The sequence below is a fragment of the Falco biarmicus genome, chromosome 2, assembly GCF_023638135.1.
Source record: "Falco biarmicus isolate bFalBia1 chromosome 2, bFalBia1.pri, whole genome shotgun sequence".
NCBI classification, from domain to species: Eukaryota; Metazoa; Chordata; class Aves; order Falconiformes; family Falconidae; genus Falco; species Falco biarmicus.
In genome coordinates, this window is record NC_079289.1 from 36,639,534 (window position 1) to 36,660,509 (window position 20,976).

At 36.7% G+C, this 20,976-nt stretch overlaps 1 long non-coding RNA gene across 1 annotated transcript in view; it reads right to left on the bottom strand.

Moving 5' to 3' along the window:
- Positions 1–232: 232 nt before the first annotated feature.
- Positions 233–20,976, bottom strand: part of LOC130145240 (uncharacterized) — a 76,496-nt gene continuing 55,752 nt past the window's right edge. Inside the window, exons 5-6 of the long non-coding RNA XR_008820423.1 lie at positions 12,895–12,967; positions 233–1,708 (exon numbers count right to left, since the gene is read on the bottom strand). This is a non-coding gene — a long non-coding RNA (uncharacterized LOC130145240). The remainder of the gene's footprint in view (positions 1,709–12,894; positions 12,968–20,976) is intronic.

The window sequence follows — 20,976 nt, forward strand, 5'->3', positions numbered from 1 at the left end:
TATTACTTTCTTCTTTTCAATATATGTGCAGTTATTAAACAAGTGCCTTCACCTGGGTATGTAAACATGTCTAATGAGGCTGATCTTTGGCATGCCTAGTCCCTAGTTCATCAGCAAATACTGGGAATACCCTCCCCCGTGATTCTGCAATCTCTACTCTCACTGTATTCCGCATACACAATACATATTCAAATCAGATCCTTGCTGTGTTAGTGCAATAAGCAAACGCCTTCAGAGAAAACCTAAAACATCTTCTGAATCTTTTGAGGATTAGAAAGACTATTAAAATGACATTTTATTCATATTTAACCCCCATAAGTGATTTTGACTTTTCATGGTGGATTTGCTTAAGTGAGCCTGAGTCACACCTCAAGCTGTACATTGTTCTGCAGTTTCACAGTGCGAGGGTTGATGCAAACGTTTTTTTCATCTTCAGTGCACACAGATCTTCATCTATAGTTTTTTACTCTTGAGTCCCAGGTTAAAACCAAAACAAATGTTTAAAACAAATATACACAGATCTGAGTCAGCCATGATTCCTGGTACCAGGCTGCCTATCTTGACGCAAAAGCAAAGAGCTAAAAAACACCTATAGCTGAGTTGCTGATTATGTAGGCTGAACTTAAGGTTTGGGCACCATGATACTGTTCAAAACACAGAAACTAGTATATTATAGGTTTCATGGCAAAACAGAAAAGTCCAGTTTATCAAAGGTAAAACTGAGTTCACAATTCCTATAAAATAATTCTGTTAGAAGAGGTTTGTTTCTGTTTTCTGTTTATGAGTTAATTAAGAGCTATAACTGTTTTTCTCCATGTACCTTTAGGTAGTGATGTGACATATAGTTTCTAAGAATAATCACTTGTGAGCCATTTATTGAGTACTTGAAATTCAACAAAGGAATTGTATTGAATTGAAGTTATGTTGACACTACGGTTTTTGCCTGATTGGAAATATGAATTATGTTAGTGAACTCACTTTACATGACTGTTCTCTTCTATTAGTTTAGTACTATCTATTTCCACAAAAATCCTGCCAGAAAATGTCATACTTTACAGATAGTGAAGGCATGTTACAAAATGAAAACACAGACACTACTGAAGCCAATCTGATTCTTAAAGCGGGTATGTGTAAATGTCTCAAGGTTTTGTTTTTATTTTTTCAGCTGCAATTTCACCCATACCTCATACAACTCCACTCACAGACGCAGGATACTGAAAGCATCTGAAAATGAAAAGAGAAAAAGGGGCAACCAACAGCAGAAACATTTTTTCCTAACGTCTTGCATATCAATGTTTTATTCCATCATTGTAAAATTAGGATTCACATCCTGTGGCTAATTTGATATTTTTAAATGTTTCTTCAGATTTCAGTTATGCCTTCCCACGTCAAGAAAGCAGATGATCAGCAAATAGACTCTTCTGAATGAAGACTGGTATTAATTCCCTCTCTGCATTCTTTCTGGGATCAAAAGATGGACTTCAGCCACTCTCTTCACTTCCAGACTTCTAAATTTGGAAGGAGATTACACTTTTTACTGTAATATGAAGTTGATGACATTCATACTGTAATCCATTAGAGGCAGAGCTGAACCATCAAATTCATTTCGATTGTAATCCCAAGCACTTCAAATCCAGTTCTCCATAAGGGAAATTTAAATACATTAAATCAGTCAAGATCTGCAGCTCTTCATGTGTTGTTAAGAGATCTAAATAAAATAAAATAAAATTTGAGAGAACATATGATATTTTTACCAGGTAAGAAATAATTTGAATAGTTGGTTGAAATGCATTACAACTGTTTTGTAAGTTTTTGCAGTTCTTCACTTTACACAACATACAATAAGCATTCAGCTTCTTCTTTATTGCTTGCTCCTACTGATTTTGGGTTTTTTCTGCAAACATGCAGGCTTTTAATTAATATTGTACATTAGTATCCCTAATTACACTGTTCTGATCAGCAGGTAATTATTCTGTGTATAAATGCAAATATGGTTTTCTGACATTTAACTTTGTGCACTAGTGAAGTTAAAGCAGCTATTTATTTACAATAGCATGGCACACATTATGCCAAGAAATCTAAATCACAGTAAAGTTCAAATGTTAACAATGGATTAGAAATATTCATTAAAAGTGCAGGAATGGAGGGTAATTCAAGGTGGTACTGTATACTCCTTCAACAGGAAATGCAGGAAATATTGCTTAATGATTGTGAGACAATCATTTAGACATAATTTAAATGTCTAAACTTAAGATCTCCCAAGGCATAAGAACCTGAACAGTTAATAGGGTGATTATTATTAAAAGCTTGCTATTATGAATGCTGGAGGTTCATTTAGAACATGTGAAGGTCATTGAAATTCAGAACTACATATACTTGTTAAAATAGTTTTTTGACACTACACCGTATTTAAAAGTATTTTTACCCTACTCCCAAATGTCTACTAGTACTAGATTTATGATGTGGAAGTTCCAGGATTCTCAAAGCCGTCTGTAGAAAAAACAAAGACTTTAAGCTTAAATCACCTGTAAGTCAACAGCAATTTTGTGTTCAGGTTTTTAAGGATAAGGTTTTTAAGGATATTTTAAGAGTTTTTGAGAAGTTTTTTTTTTTTTTTTTAATTTCTACTTTTTGTGTCAGTCTTATTTATTTACATCTAGCTGTCGCTTTTCCGTTTACCAACTTATAATTCTGCTGATATCAAGGGTCATAAGTGTGACAGAATACTTCCTCTCCACTCCATTCTTATGGGGAAAACAAACAAACAAAATCTCTGAACAAAAACCAATGCAAACAAAAACCTTCCTGGTGATTTCAAATGTATGAAAACAGATCACTTTTCTAGCCTGTCTGGAGTGGATGTTCAAGATGAAGCACAGAGGTGCAAAGTGGGTGAGTCACTGCACCCTGTGGGATATTGTTATGTTAATTTTCTGCCTTTATACACCAGGAATTTGACTGAGAAGTTAGCTCCAGTGACACCAGCTGCTCCAAAAAGAAGAAAAGTACATCTAATTCCTCCTTTCCACTCTCATCTTTACAATGAGATGAAGAAGAGAGCATGTATTAGAATTTAGTTCAAAAGTAGTAGCTACAACCCTCATGTCCCCAAGTTCAACAAAGGCTCCCAGAACTCTTACTTCAATAGAAATTTGCTCAAATAACATAGTTAACTCACATTTAAAACTGGACAATAGTCTTTAATATATAAGTCCCTAAGGAGGTTCCGCTTTTGCAGTCTCCCAGCCTCCACGGCACCATGAAAAGTTTTGGTGCCTTAAGAAAGATCATTATTTCCTTTTTTATATGGTTCTTCAGAGCTAACTGTGACTGTTGGTTTTTCACAAAGCATTGAGTTGAGTAGTAGGGAGAAACAGCAGCAATTGTGTCTATACTGATGAATTAAAGGAATCCACAGAACTTTCCCCAGCTCTGGAATTCAATTATCTCTTCCATTGAAATTCAGAATGTAGTCCCTTGAACAATGTAGCCTGGGATATCTATGCTAGGTCTGTATTTGGAAATCAGCAGAGACCTGAGGTTATTCTCAATTACCAGTTTAGCCATAGTCACCCAGTTTTAGAAAGCAAGAGCTTAGCAGTTCAGACCGAAGCATTTCCAAGGCAGTTACCCATGTTTCCAGAGAGCAGCTGAACACAGCTTTAATTAACTAGCAGAGATATAGCTCCTCTTGGGCTGTGACACTTTGGTTCAGATAAAATTCTCTGAAAAGAGTGAGTGCATCTTCCCAAGGAGCAGCGTGGCACACTTAGTTTGGAAAAGATTATGGAGTACATGGAGAATGCAAAGTAGACTGTGACAGCCAAACATGGCCCATCAAGTATGAGTATGGTTCCTAAGAAGAGCAGAGAAAAAGCATTCAGCGAAGTCTTGAAAATGGAAAAATGGGGTTTCTTAGGATGTTGTCTTTAAGAAAAAGGTGGAAGAAGAACAGTGTTACAACTGTCTTCATCTTGGGGGTTCTACCTCTTATGAATTGGTAGTAATTCTTTCCATAGACATAATTTATTTGTTTGTGTCTTTTTAATCTCTCAGAATGTAAGGCAGTCTAACTAGTGATATTAATTACAACATTAGGTAACTCTCATTCTCATAACTGTCATTTCAGTGATATAACTTAAATTAAGAACTTTTATTACCATAATATTTCTCATTTAGCACAGACTACTATACAAACATACAATCTAGGGAAGGCAGAAACAAATCACGGCAAAGAATTCTTCTAAGATCTTCTCCCAAGGCTGATTTTTTTTCTTCCTCTCCTCCCCCGCCCCCCGGTACAAAAAAAACCCCACCCAACAAACAACCCCTAAGCAAATTAGTTGAAATTGCTGAATACCTACATGAGACTTTCCCAGCTTCAATATTTAACAGGAAAACAAAACCATTCTTTTTATAAACCTGCACATAAAAGTATCAAGAGATACCAATTATGCAACTGTTTTTGGAAGGCAAGAATCTAATACTTTTTGTCATGGTGAGGTGTCATTTTAGGGCCAGATTTTTCAATTGCAATATGTATTTTCAAGGTACATGGAGTCCATCTGCCCTACTTATAGTGTTAAACAGCAGTATGAGGAACATTAGAGGGGCAATCAAATAATCCACCTTCTGAGCTAGCCACTGACCAAAAGAAAATATTGAAGGTGAGGACAAGGGTAGGATCTGAGATCCCACTTCTTTCTGAAAATTACTTTCATGGTCTAAGGCCCAGAAACGTGTTCAGAGGTTACCGTATGGTGACTGGAACAAAAGAATAACCTGGTTGTTTGCTAAGAGTGCCTGTTTAGGAAACAGCACTTTAACTTCTATATCCTGCCTCAGTGATTTTTCAACTACTTTTATATTAAAAAAAAATATTTATAGAATGCCTTAACATTCTTGGTAGCTGAGGGCAAAACCCAGGACATTAAGTCAAGGTTTTAAGACTTTGCTTTCTCATGATCCTTGTCTTTTGGGGTTTTTTTGGTTTGTTTGTTTTTGTTTTTTACTTTTCCTATCTAGTGCAATGAAACATTTTGCAGAGTGGCATCATCTTTTCACTTTTAGTTATTCTTTTTCCCAGCACTTTCTGTTGCCTACTATCCTATGTTCAGTCCTGAGGAAACTTCCCAGGTGGTTGGAGTATACAGTTTTGTAGCCATTCTGGTTGAAGAAAATATTAATCCATTACATGAGAGATGGGAACAACCACCATAATTATGTTTTCCTTGCTTTTAAAGAATGGCCTCTGATAAATTTCTGTGAGAAGCCCGTATCTGTTGGAGCATGTAGGTATGCCTGAGAGTTCTTTCCACATTTGATCCCTCAACTGAACAATCATGTAGGGTGGAGTTAATTTGACTAAATACAGGCTTCTTATGCTACTTAAGATACACACTGCCATCATGTATGCCAAAAAATTCTAGTGAGCCATATCTGTCTCTAGCACATAGGATTCATTTGGTCAAAGGAAGATGTCTACATCTAAACTGACTTTCAAAAGCTCCCTTATATAGCCTTTTGCAAGACATGGGCATTTCTGAAGCCAAATTAATGACATTCTAAGGCAGACATCTAGATCAGCTTAAACACATCCTGAGAGTAGATTTGGGTTTTCTTTGTGGTTTTTTGGTTGTTTGGTTTTTTTTTCCTCCCCAGTTTATGTATAAAAAGCCATATATCACAGGCTTCCTTGTGCATACTTGCAGTGTGCATGCCTACAACTGTAAATGGGACAAACTCCAGTCCTGGCTTCTGGAGCTGGTTCTTCAGCAGGAGGATGCCAAGTGCCCAGGCTTGGTTGTGTGCAGGGGAAGAGCTCTAGCATTTTACAGAGTCAAGCCTAGAGGAACCTGCACAATTCAGGCAGCAACTGACCCAGACGGTTTCTGACAGTTCATGATTTCTGAGTTAGGGGACCTCAGATTACCTAACTCTTGGTTTAGGTGAGTCTTTCACTGTACATGCCCTGTATATGCTCCCAGAAAACCTGATCACAGAATACATAAAGATGATCTTTAAGTGCTAAACAAGGAACAACTGATTTTATCTACCCCAAAACAACATTTTTTTTGTGGAGGGTATCTTGCATCTTTGATTAAAGGTGTATTGCTGTTCATTTGTTGTTAGCACCCTCCTCTTTAAAGAAGGCTTTAGGAGTCACCAAGCCAGCAGTCACTTGTAAATTTATTATTTGCAGATCATGGAACAAGCAGATGTTGACAACTTTGTCAGAGGCATCACAAGAAATAATGTAATTTTTTACATTAAAAAGGAAAAAACTGGAATTATAAAAGTTCTAAGTGGTTTTACTGAAAGGCGTAGATATATAATTAGAGTGTTATTAAAATTCAGATATTCCAGTTTTTTATTTCACAGCTATTATGACCTAACTGTTTCTGGTTTACTTAGAGATACTTGAGTTCACAGACCATTGACCGAATGGCCTGCAACAGCCACTCAGAAATCATTATGCTTTTTATGTTAAACTAGTTTACACATAAAGACATTAAGACACATTTGGAAGTGGAATAGGGCCAATGAGGGCCAGCAAAGATGGCTGAGAACTATGGTAGAATTTACATGTAATAAAAACATGCAAAAGGTTGAATTACTTAGTCAGGAAAAGAGAAACATTGAAAGGGAACTGAATCAGGTTATCAATACAATATAAAACATACAAAAAAAAAAAGAAGAAAAAAAATAGTTACTGTTGCTTGGCCTGTGCTACAGTATATTGAAAAAAAACACACCATAAAATGAAATAAAAAGGAAGTAAATATCCAGTGTTTTATAAACGATGCTTCTACACCAAATAGTCTCAGCAAACAGAGTTAGTACTGCAGAAAATCATGAGAGAATATATATTTCCACTAGGTCTTAAAAAAAAAAAAAAGGATAATTTTATACCCACTAATAACATTTGTAACTATGGTAGCTAAGATAACAATAAGGCTAATCAGATCTTTCATTGTAGGTTATACTCTGATACCACACTGCAGTCAGGAAGGAATTATTTGTATCCTCTGTAAACTATAATTTAATGCAGCTGGTTACATGTCCTGTGGAGGAAGTTTCTGCTAAAACATTAGGTAAAGGCAGTACTAGAATCACCCCTTTGCACAATGAATGTGATGTAGAATAAGCAGTCTCAGCAGTCACACCTAAGTTTAGTTATGGGTGAGACTGTTAAACACATTAGTGAGAAAACAGCATAGATTATTTTTCCTTGAAAAATGCACTATTTTACTTATAAAATTGTTAAAAGATAAATTGTTTTAATTTTGGTTTGCTTGACTTTTATGTCTTAAATTTAGACTTTTACATAAAATTTGTAGAAAAATAGTAAAATGCAAAGTAGCTAAAGAGAAGCTGTATAAAACAAAAAAGATTTCAGGCCCATGCACATTTTTTACCTTACACCCATTGTAAAACCATGGTTTCCTGGTATTTCTTATAAATATGGTGACAGCAATCGCAGCATAAAAAATGCCATATTGGTAACATTCAAAAATTTAGAAACTGAGCTGATACTGAAAGGTGGGATTTCTACACACTTTTTCTTTGATTAAATTATGTTGTAAGCCAAATTCTAGAAATCCAGTTAATTTATCCTTTTAATTAAGGTACTCTTTCAAATTGTCAAACTTACAACCGTTCTTGTTAATTAGTTTTGCTTTTTCTCTCACTGCTGAAAAATAAGTTATTTTAACCACCTTCAGGGTAGAAAAGAAAACCAGCAATACCTATTTTTTTCGATTTTGTAAAATTCAGTATCACAAGCTGTAGACATATAATCATTCAGAAAATGCTTAGCACCTTTCTCTGGTACATAGAAGACTGGTCTTGACGTGCCTTTGGTCTGCAGAATAACAAAAACTAGCACTTTTTTGGCAAAGTGCTCAAAAAAATGTGAGTGTTCCTCTTTTTAGGAATGGACATACTGAAGCACAGGGTAGTGAAATGACTTGCCAGGGTAACCAGACAGACTGACAGCAGCAATGTCCCTAAAGGTCAGACCACCCAAGTCCTGATCCTCTGGGATATGTACTTAAAGAGTCTTCTCTGCTCAGAAGACAGTCATCAGACAATTGATCCTATTGAACATGTAATTTCAGCCATGTGTTGTAGGTAAATATTTGTAAAGAAACATGTTATCTTTATTTCATTGCACTTCAGTAACAAGAAGGTTCCACAGGAATGGGTATAATTACCAAAGAAGAAAAGTTAAAATTAGGTCCCTAGAGGCAGTTTCATGGTCTATGAAGAAGGTGAAGATAGAACAGACATTTTGGTACCTATATAAAAATCTTTGTTTATGAAGTCACTCAGTAGTTACTGTGCTTGAAAATATTCTGTCACTTAGGCAATATATGTGGAAAACATAGTGAGTCAAACTGGGACTTCTTCTCTGCAAGGAGAAACATGAGAAAAAGAATATATGTGCAAAACATATGCTTTTTCTGAACAGCTCCATAAATATGGATCTACTTGAAACCATGGGGATTCTAGGTGATGTCCAGAGGCACTAGAAAATCTCCAGCAGCTAGATGATCTCCAGAGGTCCCTTCCAACCCCAACCATTCTGACAAAGATTAGCCAAGACCAACTTCAACTCAGCCTTACATGACATGTACTAAGCATCTTGGGATGAATATCCTTCCGTGGAAGAAGCTGGCCCACCTCAGCAATAAGTTTTCTAGCTACAAAACATTTTCTATTTTCTCCTTGGGGGTGGATGGCACGGGGAGTTCTGTTTCTTCCATCCAAACACTCAAATTATTTGGTGATAGACAAATTACATGAAAATAGATGGACAGGAGTTAATGCAACTCCACTTACACTTTGTGTGACTACTGATCACAGTGGGATCACAGTCTGACCTAATGTGACATTATGATCACCTCTGCAACAAGCAAATATCACGTCTTTGTAGCCAGAGCAAGGAAAAGCAGAAACCATCAAATCTATAAAAATCTAAATTCACTACTTATATAAGAATAGGATTGACATAAAAGGGAAAATGTCATCTGAAATTCTGAATGGATAAGGAGATACAGAAGTCTGAACAGAGATGCTTGATGCTGTTTCAGACACCCTAAAATATTTTGTCTTGCCTCCTGATGCCCCTCTGAAAGATGGGAGTCACAGTCAAGTCCTGTATCATACCTGCCACTCCTGTGTGAATGTTTTTTACACTGTATGGCATCTAAAAAGACACCAGACACCCATGTTAGGCACCTGAATTTCTTCTCAGATTTCTGTGCTGTGCCCTGGAGAATATGCAGTCAAAATATATGGAGCAAAAAAATCTATCTACATTTAATGTGGAGTTCAGTAAGTAAGGCTGCATCTAAATTGCTTGGTAAGTGTCTCTGTGGCAGGCTGGCAAGTCAGAGACCTGGTAGCAGCTCAGAGTGGCAGCTTTCCAGCCTGCACACCCGAGTTCCCTTTCCATAAAAGAAATTGTTCATTTTATTCAAAGAAATAGATTACTAAATTTAAGCTCTTGCGAGGGAAGGTTTGAGCAAAATGTCTTTTTACTTCATACTAAGAATGTGGCAACTAAAATAGACTTCATAATCCAGTCCAATTTTTAAGAAAACTGTAGGAAAAAGGTGAGGAATAGGACTTGCCTGTGTGTAACATGCATGAAATTGGTATTCATTATCCCAGACTGTCTGTTGCACAAAAAGACACTGATCTAATATATGTCAGGCATAATATAGAGAATAAAAGATTGCTTGTGCTTTGCTCTTCATGGCTGCTTTCTCTGTACTTTCAATCAGATTTTGTGGCAGCAACTTAAGCAGCAATAAAAGTATAACACAAACTTCTCTTCATTTCAAGCTGTTACAATAACAGATTAAAATTCCACACTTTGTCAGCAGTCAAATAAAGCACATAAACTTAGGGAGTGTGAAAACATTGCAAGGTATGTGAACATTAGGCTGAATAAAGTATAAAATATATAATCTAAATAAAGGTAATTCATCTGTTAACTGTAGCATACATTTTATGCAACCATTAATTTCAAGCTGTTTAGCTAAACCACAAACTTCAACATGTTTACCAGCATGCAATTTAAAAACAAATAAGAAATTAAAAAAAAATAAATGAAGGCTATTACATACTGCTAGCAAAAGTTAATTGATGGATTTAGTGTATGATGCTAAGATGTATCAAGAAATAATAAATCAAATAATAATTAATCCAATTCATATTATAAGGTGCTGCATTTATTCTAAATTTCTAATGCAGTTAATCTTGAATCCTTACAGAAAATTGTGCTTCTTTTGCATGTCTTCATTAATCACTAAGTCCAGATTTATGCTGATCAAAGCAATCAAAGAACATCAATCAGAAATCCAGCAGAGAGCAACCATCAGTAAGATAGGTATATAAACAACTACTGAATTACTTAAATGTCAATTACATTAAAAGTTGCTTTCCTATATGTTGATCTTATACTGTTAAACTTTTTTTCATTTGTTCCATCTACAGACATAAAATATCACAGGAAAAGAATTAAAAAAAGAAAAGAAAGAAAGAAAAAACATGTGCTTAAAACTAAACTTCTTCTAATTTACATTGAAATCCCCTGATGTTATAAATACAGATAATGTTTAATTATCTCCTCGATTTACAATCAATTTTTATGTTATCCTAGCAAAATGATAGTAATTGTACCCTTTAAATCATACTGTCATTTTAAGCTTCTTTCTATGTGAAAGTTGTTATCTTGTGGGCTCCAAAAAAGTAATTCACTATCTGAAAAACTTTTTTCTTGGCATACTTGCATTCCTTCTTGCAGCACAGCTCCTGTTAGGATAAGATCTATGTTAAAGTAGTTAAATGAATGTTGTGATCTGAGTAATAGGGTGAGCTGGAGAATGACAATGCTGTTTTGCAAGAACTTGTAATATTTAACATGTTCACACTGCTACACTGGACTAAAACCTAGATATTTGGTGTTGGGTGTTTTTTACAAAACAAAAATGTGCCAAAATGCATGTTTTTTAAAGAAGAATGGATCAATTCAGCTTCACCTCCTTCTGTTTCTCTCCCTTTCTTCAATGGGATGCTTCTATCTCTTTCTCATCATTTTGTCATAAATGACTGGGAGGCTTGGGAACTGAAGATCTCATTATATAACCTTTCCCACACTATTATTTCCCCACAAATGTTACAGCTTGAAAGAATGTGTAATAAAGAAATACACAGAGATGAAAATGTTCTGATTAACATTTACAGTCTCTATCTTTTAAAACCAAAGAAACTGTGCAAACAGTAGAAAGTTTTTTAATGAAACTTTAAAATAAATTATAGCATTTCAAGTTCCAAAAAATGCCTTCTCAAAAGTACTTAAAGCAACCAAATTATCACATGGGTAAAAGAAGACAAAATCTTTGTTACTTCTCCACTGAAGTATTGATTTGGTGATTTTTTTCAATTCTTTTAAAAGTTTACAGCACTAATACAATTTCAGATTTCTTTCAGGCCAATATTACACATCCTGTTCTTCTCTTTTCCCCTAGGGATTAAAAACTTGGGATGTACTGAGTAATGTGTCTACTTAAGTTCTTAAATATTATAGCAGGTAGGACTGATACAGAATGGAAGACGAGCTCTTTCGGTCCATTCCAACACCTTACGGTAAAACTGCACACAGTCTGTCTCTTGCTGTTTACCCAGAAGTTTTGGACTAGAGCAGTTTGTTTCTGACAACATAACATGTAAATCCCTTCATTTGCTCTTGAACCGAAATCACCTATGGGTGATTCCTTCATTAAGAAGGAAATACTTCTGTGACATCAGTGTCCCAAGGTTCACCTGGAAAGGCAGCATTTTCAAATTAACTAACATTTATATGCAATACAAAGTTTGTTTGAATTACTTTTCTCTGCATTCATATCCAAATGTGGCAGAAAGATTCCTTTTTATCAAGATGCTTCCTGAGTTATTTATGCAGCAAGAGTTAATAAGCTATTTCTTGTCTTCTCCATACTGAAATTCTAAAGCATATATAATCATGGCTCAGCTTTTCCTTTGAAATTGCAGAAGCTTGTTTTTCTTTATGGTCTGTCTTGAGTCTGTATAACAGATTGTCCAGGCCATATAACAGTTTGTTTTCCAGTCTGTTTAGATGATGTAGTGTTATCTGCAGTTGTTTGTTTATTTGTATTTCATCTTTAGGAGAATCTGGTATGCACCAGACAGCTTTGTCCTGATAAAACCATCTTATTAGAGCTTGGCATTCCCGTCTGAGTTTCTCCTTGTACTTTCATATTCTTTGTTCCACAGAAAAGTAAAGTAAGCCTGGACCAGCCTTAACATTGCTTTATTGTTATGTATACAATGTTTCTTTTTATTTACAAGCTTGTTATTTTGGAACCTTGCTACAGAGAGTATTTTTAGCAGGTTAGGTATTTCCTCCAATACTTCACATGCAATATATAAGGAGCTTTGGTCTAAGTTTAAAAACAAACATTGTTCAACTGTTAGCAATATTAATACTATTAATCAAGTTTATAAATATCTGTCTTACCAAAAATTTAAGGATAAAACAATAAACCATCTTTCTTTCAGGCTTATTTTAGATTCAGTTTTTCCATACTGTGTGTGCAATGGCAGTATTTACATCAGGAAAACCAACAAAAACAACAAAAAAAGAGGCTTAAAAAACCCCTTTACTTAAAAAAGCCTGAAACATAGTTCAAATATTTGACAAAATAAAGTAATATCCTACTAGTTTGTAAATTACTCATCTAGACCTTGGTGGAATTTTCCCTGAGGTACTTACGACGTCAACCTGGTTAAGCAATAGAAAATACTAGTGCAGGAAGTTAAGTTTGAAGATTTAATTATTAAGAGGACAAACACAAAGCTTACCTGTAAGGAGGAATAGCCAGAATATTATAGGGCTATCATCATACTTTCAAACTTAGAGAACTGCTGGGACAGGCTGTCTGTTGGTAAGGATACAGAAGATAGCAAGAGGTTAAGTAACAGTCAACACAGATTTATAAAGAATGAATGATGTAATTCCAAAGACACTTCGATCTGTAGTAAGGGAGAAAAAGATTAGTTGTCATATACCATAATGTAAGCAATGTATGTGACACTGCCACACATCATGTTGTCACTATAAAATGAGTGAAAATTCATCTAGATCAAAATATTGTGAGTTGCATATACAATTAGCTGAAGATCCATACTGAAAAAGTAGGTATCGTGGTGCAGTGTCAAAATAGAAATCTGTGTCAAGTAGTGTTCCACAGAAGTCTGTTCTGAAACTGGCACTATTTAATACTTTCATTAATTATCTGGACAGTGGAATAGAGGTAATGTTTATAAAATTTACAGATGATACCAAACTCAGAGCAGATGCAAGCACACTAAAGCACAGGGTTAGAATTCAAAATGATTTACAAAGGGAGAAAATAGCATAAAGTAAACAGAGTGCAATTTACAAGACAAGAGAAAAATATCACTTTAAAGTAGATATAAATAACCACAAGTACAACAGTGAACTCAACAAGTTAGACAGCAGTGCTGCTGAAAAATACTGAAGTACTGTCTGGCTTAGTCACACCCAGTAAGCATCCAGCATGGCTTGATACAGCCTATGGAATTGTGCCTGCCCTCCAGTGGCTCCTCTGGAAGGGCATGTCACCATTGGCCTTGGGTCATACCTTGGGGTCACGTCTGCAGATCTCAGGTATGCTGGGGCATCTCAAATGTCCCTTGGCGTCTGTGTGTGTGGGTAACTGAACTAAGTCTTAAATAAGTGCAGCCAATGGAGCCCAGAGGGCTCTTTAGCTCACCTGAGAGCAGGCATATACACATTGACAAATTATTAGCTCTCCAGGCTACACTTGGTTTAGTGACCTCCAGATGCCATTTCAGGAAAGCACAGGTTTCTCATTGGTGTTGTGTCATACCTGGCAGTCCCATCTGGATCCTTCAGAAACACTGCGCACTTCAAATGATATTAGGCAACGACATGCAGGCAGCTAAATCAGGCCTTACATTTACAGTGAATACCATGGATTCACATGACCCGGTATATGTCTAAATAGAATATTTCAGCTGTCTGTGTCGAAGACCTGACAGACATGTTTAGGCATTTAAGCTTACACAGTCTGAGATTAATTCCATCCCGACTGGATGAAAAGACTCCATTTGGTTACATCATCAGGACTGAGATAACGTATAAGAGAAGAATCTAGAAAAATCTGTTATAAAATAATTTTCAGCCCCCAAATATAGGAAAGGTTGCTAACAAAGGCTGATTTCCTTGTCCCTGTAGCAAGGACAACAAGTACTGCTCCTAAATTGTAGAAAATTAGATTTAGTTTAGGCATGAGTGAAAACTTTTGATCTGTACAGAGGGTGATGATTGTCTTGGATTATTGTGGAATTTCTATCAGTGGAAGTTTCTGAAAACAAGTTGGAGAAATAGCTACCATGAATGATTTAAATCTAGTTTATCCTGTCTTAAGGACAAACTATTAGACCTCTCAAAATGCTTTTCAATCTGCTTCTGAGAGTCTATAGTCTTAAAGTATAATTAGGATCATTTCTCTTCCTTCTTTTATGCTTTGGTTTTGATATTGTTGACATTTAAATTATCATCATTTAGGTTTTGTATTACTATTCCAACTAAAATATGACAGGTCATACCTCTTGCAGCTGTACTTGGGGATGGCCATAGCCAAACAGCACTTCACAGCTCTCTATTTGTATCAGTTTGACAGAGGAAGAATCTGAATATCTTGGAGGGGGAGCAGGGGAGGATACAGGGGGCAGGTCTTCCACATTTTACAGGAATAATTACACCTGCACATAGATTTTCAAACTGTGCAGAAGAGCAAATGACAAAAGTTAAGTCTATAAAAAATAGACATTGTCAGGACAGACCAAACTTAGGCTTTCTTGAAGATTAATGTCAGTGTGAATAACTGCAAAAATCCATTTTGAATTACTCAATTAGATAGATTCACAGAAAGACAGTTGGAAATATGTGACTACAATGCTATTCTGAAAACATTAAAGATAAGAGATGTCAATAACAGTTACAGATAGAAAAAAACCCAACCCAAACCAAACCAAACCAAAACCAAAAAAAAAAACCACAGGAGAGTATTTTTCAATTTAATTTGCAAGCATTTATATTAAACAGAGCCCAAGTTGGGAAAATTATTAGCTTTTACTGCCTCACTTCCTGTTGAATGATTTTATGGTCCACCATTATTTCTCCTTTTCATTGAGTTCACAAGGATGTTTGGAAATCTGTAACACCAATATCATCCACACTGTGTCAAGGGCACATTTATGCATACGGAAAACTGATGTGACACTGCAGTTCTGCACTGGGATGCTAATATCAGATAATTACAGGAATTTATTCCCCTGTCTGCTAGACTATGGTGAAGCAAATGTCATGTCACTATGTCTGAAGTCCGATGTGGAGGATGCACAAGTCTATTCTAACTTAGGGAGCATGTTTAGGGCACTATATACTCTGTTCCAGCACTCCACACTCATAAAATTCACCCAACAAATTACCGCTGCACTTATGGGCCAAGTTCTGGGATGCTGATGGATTCTCACTGTTTTCCACATTAACTATTGGTTGCCAGATTTTATCACTGTTCTCCTGTGATCAGTTACTCTTCTCCAGTTTCTTCTCTGTCAGGTGTCTTCTCTTCTATGTCCTCTGTTTGGGCTGCCTCAGACAGGGTCCTTAAAAGGACCACAAATAACTTCTGAGTGGCTCAAGTTAATATTTCCTCTTCCCCAAATAAAACATTCAACTTCCTTTTCTAAACTGAGTTTGAAAAGTTGCCTGTTCTGGAAAAAAACTAGCTGAAACACTAGCTGACATCCTGGAGAGCAGCCTGGCATCGACAAGAATCACCTGGCTACTTTAAAAAAATCCTGGACTGGGTTTGAAAATACCATGTGCCAGATACTGACAGTTTATTATAACTCATGCATTACACAGGAACAACTGGAACCAGAGCTTCACCCCATATGATTTTTTACCACTTTTCAAAATCCTGTTTGTAACATGCAATATTCCTATAGTTTGGCTAAGATTTAGGACTAGCCATGTATTTTTAGAGAACTTGGTCTTCCTTCTGAAAGACAACCTTTAGAATTCATATTGGGATTATATTCTTGAGAGTAGTATTATCGTTTGGGACTAATTAGTTGTCCTTTATGCCAAAGATCAGCATGGTCTGCATGACCGCCTTTGCTTGTTCAAACCTGTAGCTGTCACTTGTTTTCTTTAGGGAGTCATCATCTACCTCCAAAGCAAGATCCCTTCTGAACCAATAGCTTCACAGTCTGTCTCTCTTACAAGTATTCGCTAAACTGTAGCTCCTAAGGAATGCAGGCTCACTGAGCTGAGCATCTGCCAGGAGTTATTTGGCATATGGTCAGGATGAGATTGCTACAGAGGCAACACCAATACACAAACTAACTTCTACAGTAAATGTGTAGCCATTGCCTTATGTATACGCTGCATCTCTCCACGCAAATTTTACATGCAATCTGGCCAGAAAAGGTAGACATAGGTTTTTCCCTATTGTCTTACTCTTTGCTGAGATTCTTTCACCAGAAGATCTTGGCAGATCTTCCCACAGACTTTGTTGTAAGTATGATGCCTGTGTCTTCCTGTGTCGATAAAAGGGAAACCTTTAATGTGCTGGCATCTAAAGACACTACAGAGCACCCAAGTTAAATCCAAAGGTAGTCCTTGTCTCTGGATAAGCACAGTGCAGGACGCTGTAAAGCATTTCCAGAAACTTAACAGTGTTAGTGAACCTATCCTTTTGCTATGCTGCCTTCAGAATAGAATAGATGGTAGAAAAATTGAGTTTAAAAGTACATTCAAATTCTGTGGCTGAATTCAGCCAGAGTGTATCCTTTTTTGCATTATTAATATCAAATATGTGTTCATTCTAATATCAGTCTTCATTCACAATCAAAATCTAACTTTCCATCAGCCAAAATATCTGGGAAATGCTTCTCTTCTGTAATCATGGTCACCATTCTTTATGTCTTTATTTAAATACCTCTCCAGCATACGATAGTCTCTGGAAATTTCTCTTTCAGTTGATCCAAGTAAAAAGCCTATGAGTTTTGAATATAAAATACTGAATATAATTTCTGATGTAATAATAAATCAGTAACCACCTGATTATTGTTTCTACCGCAGGTCTGGTTAGTTAGCAGAGCAGTATCTCCATTGCACTCCTTTCCTAGACTATAATTTCCCTACCTGAAACACCCGAATTGGATGAAGGAATTGACATCAGCTCTTTCCTGTGAAAGGCGGAGACCAAAAGTGAGCAGTCATTAGAGAGGCCTGGCATCTCTTTCTGTATGCAGGGGGAAGACCTGATACAAAAAAAGGAAGAAAACTAGAAAAGAGTGTGGTGTTTATTTTTTTTTCTTTGTTTGTTTCTTTCTTTTTTTCCCCAGAGCCATTAATTTGTATCTCAGCATGATTCAGCTGAAATGGATACTATGAGAATATCGGTGATCCTTTCTGGAGCTCTTCTGAAGATTTATGACACTTTGCATCAAAAGTTTAGATAGCACATTAGATCTAAGGAAAGTTGTCCGAATCTACAAACTAAAATGTCAGCAAAATAAATGTCAAATACTGGAAGGTATTGCTGTATCCATCAGTCAAGACTATAATTTGACATTAAGAAACAGTAAGCCAGCATGATGTCCCACTATTCTCAAATCAACTCTTGGTCCATAACACACTTCTGAAACCCCTTCGGCACAGCCCACTTAGGCACATATGTGCTCTTCCCCCATCTGCTCAGCATTTCACCACTACCTCCAATGTCTGAACTATGATTGGATTTTCCATGCGTAGCAGCATTTAAGTGTCTTAAACCTCCTACTCATATTTTTTTTTCAAATACAGTTATTTATTTGTTAAAACTCAAGGTCTGAAAGTCTGTTTGTTATGCTTTAATGAAAGCTTAGATGTCTGAGCCTATTGAAGATGAGACCCTTCACAGATACTGGTTTGCTGAACAACTGCCATCCATCAAGTTCCAGTCCTAAACATAACTAGTAGAGGGCAGAGGGCATTTTGCTAATAGGAGGTAATGGAAGCTCATATATTTATACAAGTCCTCAAATAAGCTCATAAATTACAAGAAAATACGGTATTTTATTTCCGTACAGGTTCTTTTGATGACTTAATGGGGTGAAAAGGAGACTAAGTATGGGCTATGAAAGCAATTGTAATTGTTCCTGAAGAAACCTGAAACTAAAATCTGTACATACAGCTGAATCCATTTTTCTCTTCATAAAATACACAGACACATTTCCTATTAGAGGCTTGCACCAGAGGTTAAGGTATATTGAATAAAATTCCTTTTCAAAAATATGGTAGAGAAGTTGAGAGAAAAATATCAATAAAAAAGTAAGGACCAAGTAATGCAAAATTTTAATTTGACCCTGCAGACAGGCCCTCACAGAAAAGAAACAGAAGTTTAAGTTAGGCATCCTGTTATATTAAATTCTGTGTTGAAGTAGCAAAAATTAAAAAGCAAATGCACAACTAATTGTCCTGGGCTTAATTTTACTAAGTTGCATAGGGGAGAAAGGCAGAATTGGATCAGTGCAATACAGTCTGTTAGGAAATAGGGAAGTGGAGAGGAATGAAGATGCCGCTGCAGAACATGTGGGTGCAAAGGTAAATACTGCAGGAATGCTGGAGCTGGCTTGTCCCTTCATCACCTGATGGTGTCTGTGGCACTTTCAGGATCACTGCAGGCACTTCAAGTATCATTGTGGAAGGGAATACAGTAGTGGCAAAGATGGAAAGGGCAGATCAGGGTAGTTCCCCATGTTTCCTGAAATTTCTACAGATTCCTGGTTATAGTGGGCCTTTGTAAGAAAACGCTGCTGTCACCATGCTGAAGGGGGAAAAAGGGACTCCTGCCCCACAGCAAACTACGCCAGAGACAGGAAAAACTGGAAGGGAAAGATAAGAGGAGAGCAGATGTTTGACACTCAGTACCAGAGAGGAAACCTATACTGTGGCTGTTGAAATGGAGAGATCCCCTGTGAGAACCATGTCTCAGAAAGCAGCTGCCAAGTCAAATAGCCATTAAATCTCAGCAGAAACAAACATCATCGCACTGTGCTGTGTCTTTTTAGTAGACCCAACGGCAGTTCACACTGGGCTAGTATCAATTGTACCATACTAAGCCTGGACAAAAACACAGGTCAGAGTGACAAAAGTATGCTCTTTTAATTAAGCAGTTTGAAATGAAATGAAAAATGTACTGGAAAAAATGAACTAAGAAGCTGGAAAGCTAGCTTGGGAATTGAACGTGTGTCTTTGTTATGGGTAACACCTTATTACTCTGCCTTGGTGTAAAACCCAGTCTCCACATTTCTCTGAGGAGCATTCAAATGGCATTGGATCTTTACTAGTGCAAAGTATATCTTCCAGTTTGAGATAGTGGGGATTCTTCCCATCCCCAGCCCCTTCTCAGCTGCTACTGAATACCTCTATACTAGAGGGTATGAAATGACTTCAGAGACCTGGTCATTCTTTCTGTGCAGAGAAACCCTGTCAGAAAGCTAGGTTAATGAGAAATGCACAATGCTTCATTTCACAGAAGGCACCTGTTATACATTTGGTTGAGAGAGAGAAAAAGGCTAGTTATCCAAAGGCATACAGGTGTCTAATTTCAGTGTGGTAACCAGCAACCAGTACAGAGTAGTAGAAGGTTGACTGACTACTACATCAATTCAGCTGATACCTAGAAAAATAAAAGGAGCTCTGTAAATGTGGACAATTTCCTCTTCCGCAGATTAAAGTTAAAACAAAGTAAAAACTGAAAGAGAAGGCTCAAATTTTGGACTGCGCAAGCAAGCAGGGAGAAAAAGGAAGATAGCTGTAATACCAAAAAGGGAAGATGTGCTGCTGATACTGTAATGTGTCTTCAAAGACTGTCCAGCTCAGACATGAAACATACATTGTCCAAAAAAACCTCCATGCTGAAAACAAAGGAAAACCACCCCCAAAACAAAAACCCCAAATCTACCCTTTCTCTTCCTTAATAATCCAGGATCCTCATACTTTCTGCCTGTATCAATCAGGTTTCTACCCTGCCTCTTCTAAGTAGTACCTCCTTCTATTCAGTTGTGGGGAAAGAGAAGGTAGCGTCCTACTGATGACAGTTCTCCGTTGCTATTGCAGACAATCCCTTTTTCTTGGCTAGTTAGTAAGTGGAGGCATCAAGTTCCCTTTCTCTGGCAGGAAACAGGAAGGAGATGGAGTGTACTTCTTGAAATGCTGTGACTGTGACGGTGAACAACCATAGCAGATGGCTTGATGTAGGCCATTAGCTGTCCTAGAGAAAGTTGTATAAGAAGATCCATGGCTGGGGAACCAACATCTTGCTGTGATGGCTGGACAGGTAGAAAGTAGAAAAACTAATAATTCTGTGATTCATATATTTGTGGAAAACAGTCTGAGGGCTTAAGAGTTAATGGAATTGGAAAAGTGTTAATGATACAAGACAGTAGAAATGATAGTTCCTTTGAGACAGGAACAAGGCACTGATGAGTTGCTCAAGAAGGACAGGAAAAAGTTGACAGACCTTGGAAAGAAGAGACATAATAAGGAATTTATAGCTATTCTTTGGGTATGTATTATGCTGAGGGCAAATCATGTATTGCTAATTGAGACTACATACATTTTAAGGAGCCAATGCATTATTGGTTTGAATAAAAAGGACATATTCTGGGAAAAAGATTTCATGAATAGCATATAATATAAAAGCAACTGTAATTGGGGTAGATAAATGACTAAGGGCAAAGTGAGAACAAGCAAGGAAAATGCCAAGGCCCAGATCCAACAAAATATTTATGCTTTCAACTTTCGACTGCTGACATTAGACGGTAGAAGCTTTCGCA